Source organism: Mchenga conophoros, linkage group LG19, assembly GCF_057382185.1.
Source record: "Mchenga conophoros isolate Kocher_MC1m ecotype Shallow Benthic linkage group LG19, M_conophoros_male_GT1.1, whole genome shotgun sequence".
NCBI classification, from domain to species: domain Eukaryota; kingdom Metazoa; phylum Chordata; class Actinopteri; order Cichliformes; family Cichlidae; genus Mchenga; species Mchenga conophoros.
The window spans coordinates 9439691-9454199 of NC_140544.1; the positions used below are offsets into that span (position 1 = coordinate 9439691).

General features: G+C 45.8%; 1 non-coding gene across 1 annotated transcript; it reads right to left on the bottom strand.

Annotated features, from left to right (window-relative positions):
• Positions 1-5213: 5213 nt before the first annotated feature.
• trnas-gcu (transfer RNA serine (anticodon GCU)) lies at positions 5214-5295 on the bottom strand. The gene has a single exon. It is a non-coding gene; the product is annotated as a tRNA-Ser (tRNA).
• Positions 5296-14509: the final 9214 nt, after the last annotated feature.

The window sequence follows — 14509 nt, forward strand, 5'->3', positions numbered from 1 at the left end:
GTTTTGGATCTCCTTGAATACAGTGAATTAATCCAAGAGAGAGGATACATCCTGTTCTTGGATTTTTACAAAGCATTTGACTCAGTTGAACATACGTTCATATTAAAAACTCTGCAGTCTTTTGGTTTTGGAGAGGAATTTATCAGTGTTATAGAGATGCTATATAATGACATTAACAGCTCTGTTTTGCTAGAACATGGTACATGTTCAGGGTTTGAGGTTAATAGAGGGATAAGGCAGGGATGTACAGTGGGGCAAATAAGTATTTAGTCAGCCACCGATTGTGCAAGTTCCCCCACTTAAAATGATGACAGAGGTCAGTAATTTGCACCAGAGGTACACTTCAACTGTGAGAGACAGAATGTGAAAAAAAAATCCATGAATTCACAGCTCACCACTTCTGTTCATCATGGTTGCTGAGCTGTTGTCTATTTTGATTAAAAACAGTCACAAATCAAATCAAATCAAATCACTTTTATTGTCACATCACATGTGCAGGTACATTGGTACAGCACATGTGAGTGAAATTCTTGTGTGCGAGCTTCACAAGCAACAGAGTTGTGCAAATACAATAATGTAAACAAGCAAAATACAAGAATGGCTACATCTGAAACTAATAAATATATGTACAATATATAATAGTATATGCATTTCTGGATGTGTATACTAAATATTTTTCTACGTGTGTGTGTGTGTGTGTGTACACATATTTTACAAATTAAATAGAGTAAACAATAAATAAAATATATAAAATATACAGAGTTGAATATGTGCAAAACAGTGGCATTTATATACAGTATGGAGTGCATAATGTTGAAGTTCCAGTAGTGAAGCTGAGGTGTCTATGAAGTGTTCAGCAGTCTGATGGCCTGGTGGAAAAAGCTGTCTCTCAGTCTGCTGGTACGGGACCGGATGCTGCAGAACCTCCTTCCTGATGGAAGCAGTCTGAACAGTTTATGGCTGGGGTGACTGGAGTCCTTGATGATCCTCCCCGCTTTCCTCAGGCACCGCTTCCTGTAGATGTCTTGGAGGGAGGGAAGCTCACCTCCAATTATCCGTTCAGAGCACCGCACTACTCGCTGGAGAGCTTTGCAGTTGTAGGCGGTGCTGTTGCCATACCAGGTGGTGATGCATCCAGTGAGGATGCTCTCAATGGCACAGTGATAGAAGGTCCTGAGGATGCGGGGGCTCATGCCGAATCTTTTCAGTCTCCTGAGAAAGAAGAGGCGCTGCTGCGCCTTCTTCACTGTTTTGTTTGTGTGTACTGACCACGTAAGATCCTCAGCCAGATGTACTCCAAGGAACCGGAAGCTGCTCACTCTCTCCACAGCAGCGCCGTTGATGGTGATGGGGGTGTGTACTTCTCTGCACCTCCGGAAGTCCACTATCAACTCCTTTGTCTTTGCAATGTTGAGGGTGAGATGGTTGTCTTGACACCAGTGGGTCAGGGCGCTGACCTCCTCCCTGTAAGCCGTCTCATCACCATTGGTGATAAGACCCACCACTGTAGTGTCGTCCGCAAACTTCACAATGATGTTGGAGTTGTTAGTGGCTGTGCAGTCGTAGGTGTAGAGTGAGTACAGGAGAGGGCTCAGTACACACCCCTGTGGAGCACCAGTGTTCAGTGTGATGGGGGATGAGGTGATGCTGCCCAGTCTGACCACTTGGCGTCTGTCAGACAGGAAGCTAAGGATCCAGCTGCAGAGGGAGCTGCTCAGTCCTAGATCCTGCAGTTTCCTGTCCAGCTTTGAGGGAACGATGGTATTGAATGCTGAGCTGTAATCTACAAACAGCATCCTCACATACGTGTCTCTCTTCTCCAGGTGTGACAGGGCAGTGTGTAGTGTCAGGGCTATGGCATCATCAGTGGACCTGTTGTGGCGGTATGCGAACTGTAGAGGGTCCAGTGAGTCGGGTAGTGCAGAGCAGATGAAGTCCCTGACCAGCTTCTCGAAGCATTTGCTTACGATGGGGGTCAGGGCTACAGGTCGCCAGTCGTTCAATGAGGAGATGGTGGAGGATTTGGGTACAGGGACGATGGTGGCCATTTTGAAGCAGGCTGGGACTACAGACAGAGAGAGGGAAAGGTTGAAGATGTGCGTGAACACTCCAGCCAGCTGAGCCGCGCATGACTTGAGGACGCGGCCGGGAATCCCGTCCGGACCAGTAGCTTTGCGTGCGTTCACCTTCCTGAAGCACTTCCGCACATCCTCCTCAGACACAGTGTGCGCACTGACGTCATCCGTGGTGCGCACACTGTCCGGTCTCATGGTGTTCGCTGTGTCGAATCTAGCGTAGAATACGTTTAGATTCTCACACAGAGAGGCCGTGGTCTGCGGTGTGCTGGGTCTCCCTCTAAAGTCTGTGATCGTGTTTAGTCCCTGCCACATACTCCGAGGGTTGTCAAACTGTTGCTCCACCCTGTCCCTGTACTCACGTTTGGCTGCTTTGATCGTCTTCCGGAGTTGGTAATGTGCGTGTTTGTAGTCCAATGTGTTCGCGGAGGCAAAGGCGGTGAGGGGTTAACTGTGATGGGTGAACAGATAATAATCGGTCAGCTCGCAGATGATACCACCCTGTTTCTAAGAAATGAGGACCAGATTCCTTTACAGGCGATCAACCACTTCTCCAAAGCTTCTGGCCTACAGCTGAATATTAATAAATGCGAAAATCTCTCTCTGCATGAGTGTCCCCTGCAAGCAATAAATAATATACAGATCAAAAAAGAGGTGAAGTATCTGGGCATTGTAATTTGCAAGGATAAGACATCAACAGAAAATAAAAATATCTGTACCAATATAGAAAAGTGTAAGTCAATTTTAAACAGGTGGCTGCAAAGGGACATAACTCTGTTTGGGAGAATCTTGCTAACCAAAATGGACAGTCTGTCCAGACTAATGTATCCAGCCTTTTCTCTGCCCATATCTCCAAAACTAATTAAATCTATAAATAATCTTAATTTTAGGTTCATATGGAGGAACAAATGTCATTATATAAAGAAAAATGATATGATTAAGAATTATGAAGAGGGTGGGGCTAATGCCATTGACTTTGATGTTATGAATGGTGTACTAAAATTGAAATGGTTAAGATCTTTCATTAGGAACATTCATTTTGGAACATTATTCCCAATGTGATTTTTGGCAAAATGGGTGGAATAGACTTTTTGTTACGTTGTGACTTTGATTGCAGTTCGTTACCTGTTAAACTCTCAGCTTTCCATCAGCAGGTCCTTCTCTACTGGAAATTAATCTATAAACATAACTTTACTCCTCACAATACCCCTATATGGAACAACAGGTATATCCGTTTGTGTAGGAAATCTGTGTACGTGGATGAATGGAGATCTAAAGGGATTTGGGCTGTAGCTCATTTTATGGATGATAATGGGGTCTTATTAAAACATGAGACGTTTTGTGAGAAATTTGATGTAAGATGTACTGTTAAGAGATATAAATCCCCAGTGAAAGCCATCCCAGTCCCTTTGAGATCAAGGATAAAAGAAGATATTGTGCACTCTAAAATTTCTCCTGGACTGAGGCAGCTCTGCATAGCTGGAGTTGAATTTGGTGACAGCAGGTTTACAAACAAAGTGATCAGGAATATTTTGATCAACGAAATTTGCCCAAATCCGGTTAAAAGAAATTATATCCTTAAAGAATTTGAGACCATGGAGGTTAACGCGATAAGAAAAAAGTATATCTCACTTCCTCTTTCCCCTAAAGTAAAAGAGGTTCACTTTAAAATCATTAATGAGGTTTATCCAACCAATGAATTCTTAAGACGGAAATTTAACTTAAAGTGAACGCCTGCACATTTTGTGAAAATGATATTGAAAGTCTGGATCACTTGTTTTTCAACTGTGAATCAGTGCACTCCTTCTGGACTGACATGTGGAGCTGGCTACAGTCCAGGAGAATTCAGTTACCACATTTGACGGTGACAGTAATAAAATTTGGAATACTTGCTGAGAATGCAGATTTTGACCTGTTGATTAGGACGTTTTTGTTAATGGGAAAAGTTTTTATTCACAAATGCAGATACTTTAAAGCTAAACCATGTATAAACAGATGGCTGAATGACTTTAAACTCTGGGCTAAGTCGCTGAAACTCGTGAATACTAAGAAAGCCCATAAACTTGTTGTTTTATTTAAAGAGTTTAATCTATGTTAAAAAAAAAAACCCTCCCTATTTTATAATCATGACTGCCCTTTTTGCTCATGTTATTTTTTGCCTTTGGTTCAAATCCTTCAGTGACTGTTCTTTCTTTTTGTACTAACTCTTTTAGTTTTGTGCTTATTGCTTTTTTGTTTTGTTTTTTTCGTTTTTTTTTTCTTGCTATAATGCTCAACCGAGGATGTAACATAATCAGATTAATGACGGTGTATGTTATACTGTTGTTTGTAAATAAAGTTTAAAAAAACAAAAAACAAAATCGCTCTGCTAACATGCTAACAGCACATTTGAGCTACTCACCCCCTCCCTCCTGGCTCAAAGCTTCTTCTTGGTTGGTAACCAATGTGGCTCACAGCTCAGTGGACATTTAAATGAGAAAGTATACTGTATATTTGACACATTTAAGGAAAATACTAATAAAATAAAAATAAACAAAATAAATGTTCCCTTTAGAATTTTGTGCTCTTTTTTGCTCTGTAAAATAGTTGTTTTCTTTTAGAATCACTAATCTTAGCAGTAGGATTTAAAAACAAAATCACAAACAGGAAATAACCCCACACAGCACATGAAGCAGAAACAGCTGAACCATGAGGGAACACTGTCCCCCTGTGGTCAATGTCGGGAACTACAACAGTAATAATAATAATGAGACGAAGTCACGTATGAGGCGTGAATTTTTATTTGATCATAAACTTCTGGCTTTAATTTATCTGAAGAAGATTTTATATTTTTGTGCGTTTATAATGAGCCAGTATGAATAAATCTGCACATTGACCTGAGCATTAATGTGATGAAACAGAAACCAGCGCGACAGCGCCCCCTGCAGATCATTCCCGGGAGCTCTCCCTGGTGTCAGGAGATCAGCTCAGAAATGTGAGAATTGAATAATTTGTGGATTTTAGAAGAAGCTGATTTTGAGAACGATAATGGCGTGATTTTATTGTGAAAGCTGGTGCCGGAAGTTCCCCCGTGTTTTTCTGGATGAAGATGAGCAGCGGGTCGTGCACGCGCTGAAGTAAAGCGGGAAAACTTCTGACCGACGAGGATGGGATTCGAACCCACGCGTGCAGAGCACAATGGATTAGCAGTCCATCGCCTTAACCACTCGGCCACCTCGTCATATCGGCGTACCCGCATCAACCCCCAGGAAAGAGGCGCGCGGAGGTCAGACATTGTGGGATTGAGGAAAAACACGAGAAAAGTGTGCGCGGAGATTGTGGGGATCACTCGGGCCGTGCGCGCGCGCGCGCGTTTGTGAGGAAGCCGTCAGTGAGTGTGGAGGCGCCCACCACAGGACAAACCTGAAGGTGGAGGCAGATTCCACGTGTGCTCATTCATGACGAGAGGCAGAAACTCTGCAATAAAGGTGAAAAATATATTTAAAAAATAATAAAAAGTTTAACAGCAGGGACAGTAATGTAACGAGTAACGAGAGTATTTCAGCAGAACTTCAAAGTACAACAAACTTTTATTGGCAGTGACAACAGAGCCAAAGTCTGAGATCATTAAACGTGCGAACTGCATCTGCCTGTGTGTCGCGTTTGTTGTGGATGGAGCTGCCTGTGGGGTGTCGACAGTTACACCAGCAGAGGGCGCTGTGAGCTCCACCTGGCTGCACCTGGAGGCTTCTGTTGCTTTTATCTGAGGCAGGATCACTGAGGCGCTGTGAGAGCAGGAGTGAGTCATGTTTAACCAGCATCCAGCTTCGCTCTCTAAACGCCGCTTTTTGTTTGCGTGGGAGAATTTCAAGGTGAACCCGACACCTGGCCTCCGCGGGGAGGGAGGACGTCACGCGGCTGTGTCAGATCAGCTGGCACTATTCGCCGTTTGCAGACGTGAACGGCACAGAGTGTGAGGACGGGGCCGAGCAGCAAAAGATCTGGGTCTCTGCCGAGAGCTGGCAGCTTTCTGAGGAGCTCCAGCTTCCTGTAAAGCTCGGAGAAAAGGGAACATCGGTTTGTGGTTATAAATATATGTAGGTGAGCGTGTGACGCGAACTCTGCGCTCCCACGGGTGGGAGAGGTGTGGAGGAAACGGGCCAGGTCACAGTTTGTAAACCCTAAACTGTACCAGAGACGGCTCAAGGCTTCACGTACCTGAAGGCTCGGGTACTGCTGACCTCTGAACCTCCACCTCGTGAGCACTTCCTGTGTCGCAGAACCTCCGTCACCATTATTATCACTATTAATTATTTTCTGTGCAGGTGTGCATTTATTTTTCCACCAGGTTGGATTCTCCCGCCTGAGCTGTGAACATCCACGTATGATGGGGGATCATCTCTTTTATTTGGCGCCCAGCGTTCATCAGTTCGGGGTTCCTCAGCCTGGAGAACCTCGTTCGGTTCTCAGCTTTCTGCGTTTCTTGTTTTGCTCATTTGCAGATTCATTTGACGTCTGGTTGTGGTTTGAGTGCAAACGCAGCCCTTCACAGGTGGCGAACAGCTCGTGTTCTCGCCGCTTGGCCAGTTTTATTTGCCAGTCGGTTTATATAAAGCAAAAGATGTAAAATGGTACTCAGACGAATTGTTGAGGTGCTCTTTTAGCGCACACTGGTGTGATTTCAGCTCAGAAAACCAAAGGTAGACATTTTTGTGTCTGATTGGATCCTGCCAGCAGCTCGGAGTGTGAGTTAGAAAGCACCAAACAGCCCTGTTCGGGTTAAAAGGCGGCGTGGAAGTGCAGAGCATTTAGTGCGAAGCTTTCAGCGTTCAGAAATAGCAGACACTTTGTCTTTGATTTCATTGTCCAAATCCCTGCTGACAGATTCACATGCGTATGAAAACATTCCCGACATCTCGTCCGCACGCCCTCCACGCACGGATGTAGGGCCTCCTCTCTGAGTCAGGACTGGGCATGCTCCGACCAGGAGGAACCTGCAGGAGCTCTACGCTGATAAAAGCTCCAGTTACACATTATGTAACCTGGCTTTAAAGTCCCAGTCCGCCAGGTTTCTGCAGGGAGGGAACACACACACACACACACACACACACACACACACACACACACACACACACACACACACACACACACACACACACACACACACACACACACACGAGTGCTGGGTTTGCTGTGATGGCCAACATATCAGCCCACACTGCTGCTTTCTCTGAGCCTGGGTTTAAAATAGCTCAGCTGATATTTGTGAGGGTTTTATATAATCAGCACCTCCTGATCTCCTCTTCCTCTTCATGCTGGAGCTTGTATCCTATTCTTTTTCTGCCTGAATCTCTTTCACTCTCTCTGACAAAAGCAGCAGGATGAATCTGTCAGAGAGAAGTAGCCCGTCTGCCCTCACACAGACAGACATTAAAAATCCTCCTCTTCATCGTGCTTCATCGCGCTCTGCCTATGAGGTAAACATGCAGCGAGCACAAAGGATGATCGGTACGCTAATGGTCCTGCATTTTACTCTTCCTACACAAACTGAAGAGCCCGTTTATCTGTGACAGCTTCCGTCTGTGCGCTCTTTACTGCGGGCTGCTGGGCTCGTTACGCAGCATGCACGAGCGCTGAAACAGAGACGGGCTGGACGCTGTGTAGGCACAGTGACCTCACAGCGGCCATATTTTTGGTCACACGATGTCATTAAAGATGCTCCGACAGGATCAGACAGCACAAACAGGGAGGCTTTGGGTTAAAGAGGCCACGCCCCTAATAGCGCAGACTTGAATGTGAGTTATAAAAACGTTATGAGGGGGAAATTATCCACAGAAACAGCTCCTGTATCGTCCTGTAAGCATGTTTGTTTCTGCTGTAAAGTTTTAACGTGGGAGTCTATGGGCACTGCTCACTGCTGCCTCTGCTGGACGTAGGAGGAACTGCAGCTCGTGCAGGCTGTGTCTCCACAGACCCCACAGAAGGGTTACATCAGCTGACTGAACTCAACCCCCAGGGCTCTGAGGACAGATCAGATTACGTATGTTAAAGTCACCGCCAAACTAAAGCCTTTTTTCACTCTGCACAGTGGGCGGAGCCTCGTGTCGCGGAGCTTTGAGGGGGTTTTGGGACTTTTGCTGCTTGGCTTGCCTCGCTGTCTAACCTCCTGCGGGTGACCTCTCAAATCCTGCAATGCATTAGACAGACAGAGGAGTATGCACAGGTGTGTCTCTCCTGAAAGAGGTGTGGCCACAGCTGGAATATGGAAACCACACGAGGAGGAGGACTCTTCAAACAGGAGCCGTTCTTTAGTTTGTGCTCGTGTTCTTATCAGGGGTCAGTGCAGAGTTGGTCAAACATGATGCTTTAAAGGGAACAATGTCTCTTTTTCGCCCTCTTTCCTCACCTCCTGCTTCGCATCTTTGGTGGGAGGGGCTAAGATGGTAAGGAAATGAGTCCTTTCGGGCTGGTTTCCTCCTTCTCCTTCCTCCCAGCCTGCTTTGATTGATCTTTTGGAGTAAATAAATCATTGATCTGAATCGTTACCGGGTGGATTTCTGTCTTTGGAGACGCCACGTGGACGTGCTGCAGATTGTTGAGTGATCCTCCCCTGCTGCATCACTTTGACCTGTCTGAATGCAGGTGAGGCTGATTACATCACCGAGGCACAGCGCGCTGATCGCCGGATCGGAGTCGCCATTAGTGGAATTATTTCCTGCTGCTGTGAAAAAGCCCACGGCTGTGATTCATCCACAAACAGCAAAGACAGAAACTCGACTGAGACAGAATCTGTTTAAAACCTTTTAGTGTCCTTGTTCGCTTTAGTTTCACAGCACAAAGATTAAATATGAATTCATGAATGTTCATATTTGTATTTTCAGAAGTTAATCTAAACTATTATCCTCTGTGAAATATGTCAGATGATCGGGTAGATGATGGAAACATTATTAAAGAAGTTTTTCAGACGATATTTTTAATCAGCTGCGAATTTCCAGTGTTTTCCTTCTGGATACGTGTGAAGAATAAAAACAAAAGGTTCTAACACATGGAGTCATCAGAGAGCCTGAAAATAATCCTTGTTCAGTGTTTAATTCCTGAATCCTGAAGAAATAATCCAGGATCTGTGAAGGAAAAGAAATAACTAGAAATCAGACGGAGTCAGAGCCGGTGGAGGGAGCAGACTCCACAGTTTGGGTCAAACACAGAGCACCTGACTGGAGGGACCTGGATGCTGAGGGAAGGACCCGGACTGTGGAGGGCTTCTAGACCTGACTGCAGCCGGTGCAGTGAAGCTCAGCATTGTGGAAGAGCTGGAGGCGGGACAGAGAGGCCCGACTGACACCAGTGTAGGTGTACAACTGACAGGAAACGAGAGCATGAACGACAATTTCACAATCTCTCACAGGAAGCTCTGACCCGGATATGGAGCGGCAGTGAAAGAAGCTCTGTTTAAACCCTGAGGTCAAAGCCGGGGTCAGAGGTTTTTGGCATCGGTGGACAAGCGGATCAGAATGTCTCCTCTGATGGAGTCAGAGGAGATGAAAAGGAGCGTTCCTGTCTTATCCTCATTCAGGCGAAGGAAGCTCTGAGCCATCCGGTTCTTGATGTCCTGATTGATACGATGATGCTATCCACCTGGACTTGTTGGGACTGAGGGGGAGCTAAAGTGGAATATCATCAGCATAGAGGAGATACCAAAACCCACACACTGACTTATAAGAGCTGCTCATTTGTAAACGTCACAGGTGACTGCTGGTGAATATCCACGATGGTGCTGAGAGTTATTAATATTACTGGAGGATCTGAGGGTGTTGATGCTTCAGTATGTGGCTCTTTATCTCACAGGCCTGAGAGTCAGCCTTGAATCCTGATGCCCTCCTCTTTATATTCCTCTGTGTGTGTGTGTCTGTGTGTTAGATTCTGCTGAGATACAGCAGCCTCTCTTCACACATGCAGTGCATACAAACAGCCAGCACCCACACAGCTCACACTCACACACACACCATGACAAAAGCCAGCAGCCACCCACACACACTCATATCCATGCACATACATACCCCTGAACACACACACACACACACACACACACACACACACTCAAAAGCTAAGGGCCTTTTGTGCTGCAGTGAGCATCCACCCATGTGTTGGTCTGTCCGTCCATCCACAGCCCCGGTCTCTCCTCATGCCAGAATCACCTCACCCAGCAGGGCTGCTGGAGCCACCTCCGCTGACTCCCTTCGATGTGGAGTAGCAGCTCGTGGCTGAGCTCCTCACCCTCCTCACCCTTCAGACGAAGCTCATTTCTGCTGCCCGTGATGACAGCTGAGGGTAAGGACATCGATCGACTGCTAAATCACCTTTACCTTCACACTCAGCTGTCTCTCTGGCATGCCCGGGGTCTGGTGGCGTACCTCACCAAGAACTGAACCACCTTCAAGGTTAAACCTGATGCTAGGTGACTTTCTCACTGTGGGTCAGAATGCGTTTTGTTCTTCAATGACTAATCTGCAGCTGGGTCCGTGATCCAGAGGACAGGTTGGAGATGATGACCGCTGCAGGCGATCGTGGCTCAAGAGTTGGGAGTTCGCCTTGTAATCGGAAGGTTGCCGGTGTCGTTGGGCAAGACACTTCACCCGTTGCCTACTGGTGGTGGTCAGAGGGCCCAGTGGCGCCAGTGTCCGGCAGCCTCGCCTCTGTCAGTGCGCCCCAGGGTGGCTGTGGCTACAATGTAGCTTGCCATCACCTGTGTGTGAATGTGTGTGTGAATGGGTGGATGACTGGATATGTAAAGCACTTTGGGGTCCTTAGGGACTAGTAAAGTGCTATATAAATACAGGCCATTTACCATTTACCAGTCACAGCAGACCAACACGCTAACATTCATCATGACAAAACAGACTGACAGTGAGGACGCGGCACAGAGGAGACAGCAAAGCCACAATTCAACAGTGAGACAGAGATCTTCGTCATGATGGTGCATCGCTATGGTGACCATCCGATTTTAGGATTTAGGCGCTGAGCATGAAACTTTTTTGGTTCAAAGGTTTTCTGGTCTCCTCTTAAACTGACCAATCAGAGCTGAGCATGCAGATCAAAGAGCCTAAGGAAAGCCAGAGAGAGAGCTGTCTGCTGAAAAACCATAGGCCATCGAATTAATTTTGATCTGATGGGGAGGAAATGAGCAGCAGACGGGACAGACGCCTCAGCGACTGGAGAAGCAGTACGGGGCTCGGGTCAAAGTGGCCACATTAATAGGAACAGAAGCGTGTTACAGTAACAACTGTGTGGCTGACAGGACGACTGAAAATCAGACGACTGCGCTTTGAAGGAGGACTTGAGCCTCACTCTGTGTTTTATAATGGCGTTCACCATGGTAACCGACGCAGCAGACCTGACCTGCTCCTGATCGGTGATCAGCGAGTACCAAAAATACCCCAACTGACCAATCAGGTCTGTGGACGAGAGCGTCATCCTACGTGAAGATCAGAGCGTCTTTAGTGTGTTTATTTGACGATCAGGAGGAAATCTCGTGAGGAACTTTATCCCGATTTTGTCCCGTTGGCTGTGTCAGCTAGGCGCCATGACCGCTTTACGTGCCTCCGCGTGGCGAGCAGGACGCCTGTCTGTGTTTACTGTCGCTGATCCTCAAAAGTTTCTCCAAATTAGATCAAGAATCAGATGAAATCTGCTCGCATATTTTTTCAGACTGTACGGCAAACAGACTGTGTCATCTGGCCCAGTAAATCACCACAGTCCCTGCGGCGGCTGTGCAAATGGCACATGGATTATCCATTCATCACGGTGGTCTCTCTCCCCTTTCTCTCTCTCATTCTCCGTGGCCTTATTCAAAGTGCTCTAATTAATCAGCCTTAAATAGATGGACAGACCTACATTACTGACACAGCTCCTCCTGCACCATGTACTATTTAACACACAGATGGCTCTGCAGGCTGGCTGTGTGTCTCCAAGTCTCTCACAGTTTTCCCAGGAATGATTAATCACCCAGCCTGATGCCGCTGATTTGATATCAATGAAATCGCTGCACCTCTAATTAAAATTTCATTTCCTAAATTGCAACCAGGGGTTGGCTTCGTCGCTTGTTTAGATACAGCACTAAATGAATTCCAGTTTCATAACGAGTTGTTAGAGAAAGCCCAGGGAGACAGATGGCAGGGGGGTAAAAATGGCGAGTTTTCCACAAAATGTGCATGATTCAATTAAAAGAGAAAATTCAGCGGGTAGGCCGACATCCAGAAAAGGAATGAACAAACAAACAGGTCAACAAAGACAGCAAACACCACACTGCTCACCAGGGAGACCGAGATAAGTTTTCTAACACTGGAATATTTCTAACACTTTGAGTTATATTCCAGTGTTAGAAAATCAGCACTGCTCAGTGTTAGCCATTGTTAATCTTCAAAACTGACTAGGTTACTTTTAAACATATAACACTGTCAAAAGTGTTAATTTAAAACTCAACAGTGTTGTATTTAACACTCAGAGGTGTGGACCCATATAGACACTCTCCAGTGTTAATTTAACACTGGAGTTTTTGCTGTGTGTCAGGTTGTCATTGGCATCCATTCAGTCAGAGGACAAAAAATAATTTCTTGGTTACATTTGACCTTTCTGACTTTCTCCCTTTGGGGTCATAACCAGCGACGACATAGGGTCCGGGCGTGCAGAGTGGTCGGTGACCCGCTGTTACCAAGTAAAAGATGTGTGTTACCTGAGTGTGAGTAGTTGCTAAAGCCACATCCACACAGGCCTAGAAACAGTCAGTAACCTCCTGCTGACTCCCAGTTGGTGGATGGTTGCAGCAGGTTGTTGCTTTAGTGACTAAAGTCACCAGCATGGAAGAGGCCGACTTGTCTGCAGACACTCACCAAACTAGAAACAGAGTCTGTTCCCCTTCAAAGTAAAAGTTGTGCCTTATAAAGTATGTTGTTTTCAGCGGTAGGACAACTTTTACTTTGAAGAGCAAAAGAAGAGTGCCTGCAGACAGCTCAGCATCTTCCCTGAAACCTCTGGGTGACCACAGCAACCTGTCAGTGACCAAAGCAACTACGAGTTGGTTCTACAACTTTTTAGCTTAGAGACAAACACCAACTTACCAGCCGGTCATGGATTACATACTGGGTCACAGCCAGGTTCTCTTAGGAACATCTCGTCACATTACCAAAGAGCTCCTGTGATAGGACGGACAGGAGTAGGTGGAGATAAAAGGTCAAGGTAAGGAACAGGCTTAAGTTAGTGATGGTGCTTTACCTCAGACGAGTTCATCCACAAACACAGGACAGGAAACAGTTTCAATCAGGCTAAAATTAGAAAAACATCATTTTTTTTTGACTCTCAGGACTTCCAGATTATCTTGTTAAGCTTGAATGTCCTCCTTAACCCTGGAAACGAGATGTCAACAAACACTCCAGCTGAGCGCTTTGTCTTCAGTTCAAACTTTCTTATTGTTTCATTGCATTATCTGAACTCTTTCACTGGCAGGAAGTATTCGAATAGGCTGGACATTGAAGTCTCGGCTTTATTTGAACATCAGTGGCTTTGGGCAATGATCTGTATAATGTCCATCCATGTGGACGTTATTTAGCGGTCCAGGCACACCCTGTCATGGAAACGGTACTCCCTGATGGTCTTGATGCAGGCTCAATCCTTCAGGTAAGTAAATCCCAAAGGTTGATTGTGTTCATCCGGATGTTTTCAGTGGGAGAAGTGTTTCGTCACTAACCTTATAAACAATACATTTGCACAACGACTGAAACTAGCCCACTGAATGAACAATGGGGGTTTATAAGGTTGGGCAAACCTGCAGTCAGCTGAGACTGAAGAAGTCAGTTGGATGAAACGTTTCTCCCACTGAAAACATCCAGATGAACACAATCAACCTGTTTGGGGTACTCTCTGATGGCTGCAGCCTCTTTCAGCAGGATAATGTGCCCTGCCACAAAGCAAAGGTGGTCCAGGAAGGATTTGAGGAGCCCAATCACAAGTGTGAAGTGTTGACTTGTTCTCCAAATTCCCCAGATGGTAAATGGTCCTTATATAGTGTCTGTGTAGGTTCCTAGTGAGCCAGGCCATGGTGGTCTAAGGAGCTCGGATGGAAAGCGACTGTTGAGTTTCTTGGAGGTGTTTCAGCTCTTATCCAAGAAGCTTCTTCAGTTCAGTTTTAGAACTGAAGAAGCTGGAGCCCTGAAGCACACCTTCAGGGGTTATCCCTGTTCAGTAATGTGTTTTTAAAAGCTCGGTTTTATTTTACTTTAGTTAATTGAAATGTTTTTTCAGGTCTAGTTTTAGACTTGAGCTTATTTCAGTTAGCTACGATGACATTGGGCAGAAGTGAAGTAAAAATATTGAGCAGACCTGCCTGAATCAGAGATGCTGTTATCTGCAGCTCTCTGTTGTGATGCTGTCTGATCTTCACACCGAGTCTGGTGAAGGATATC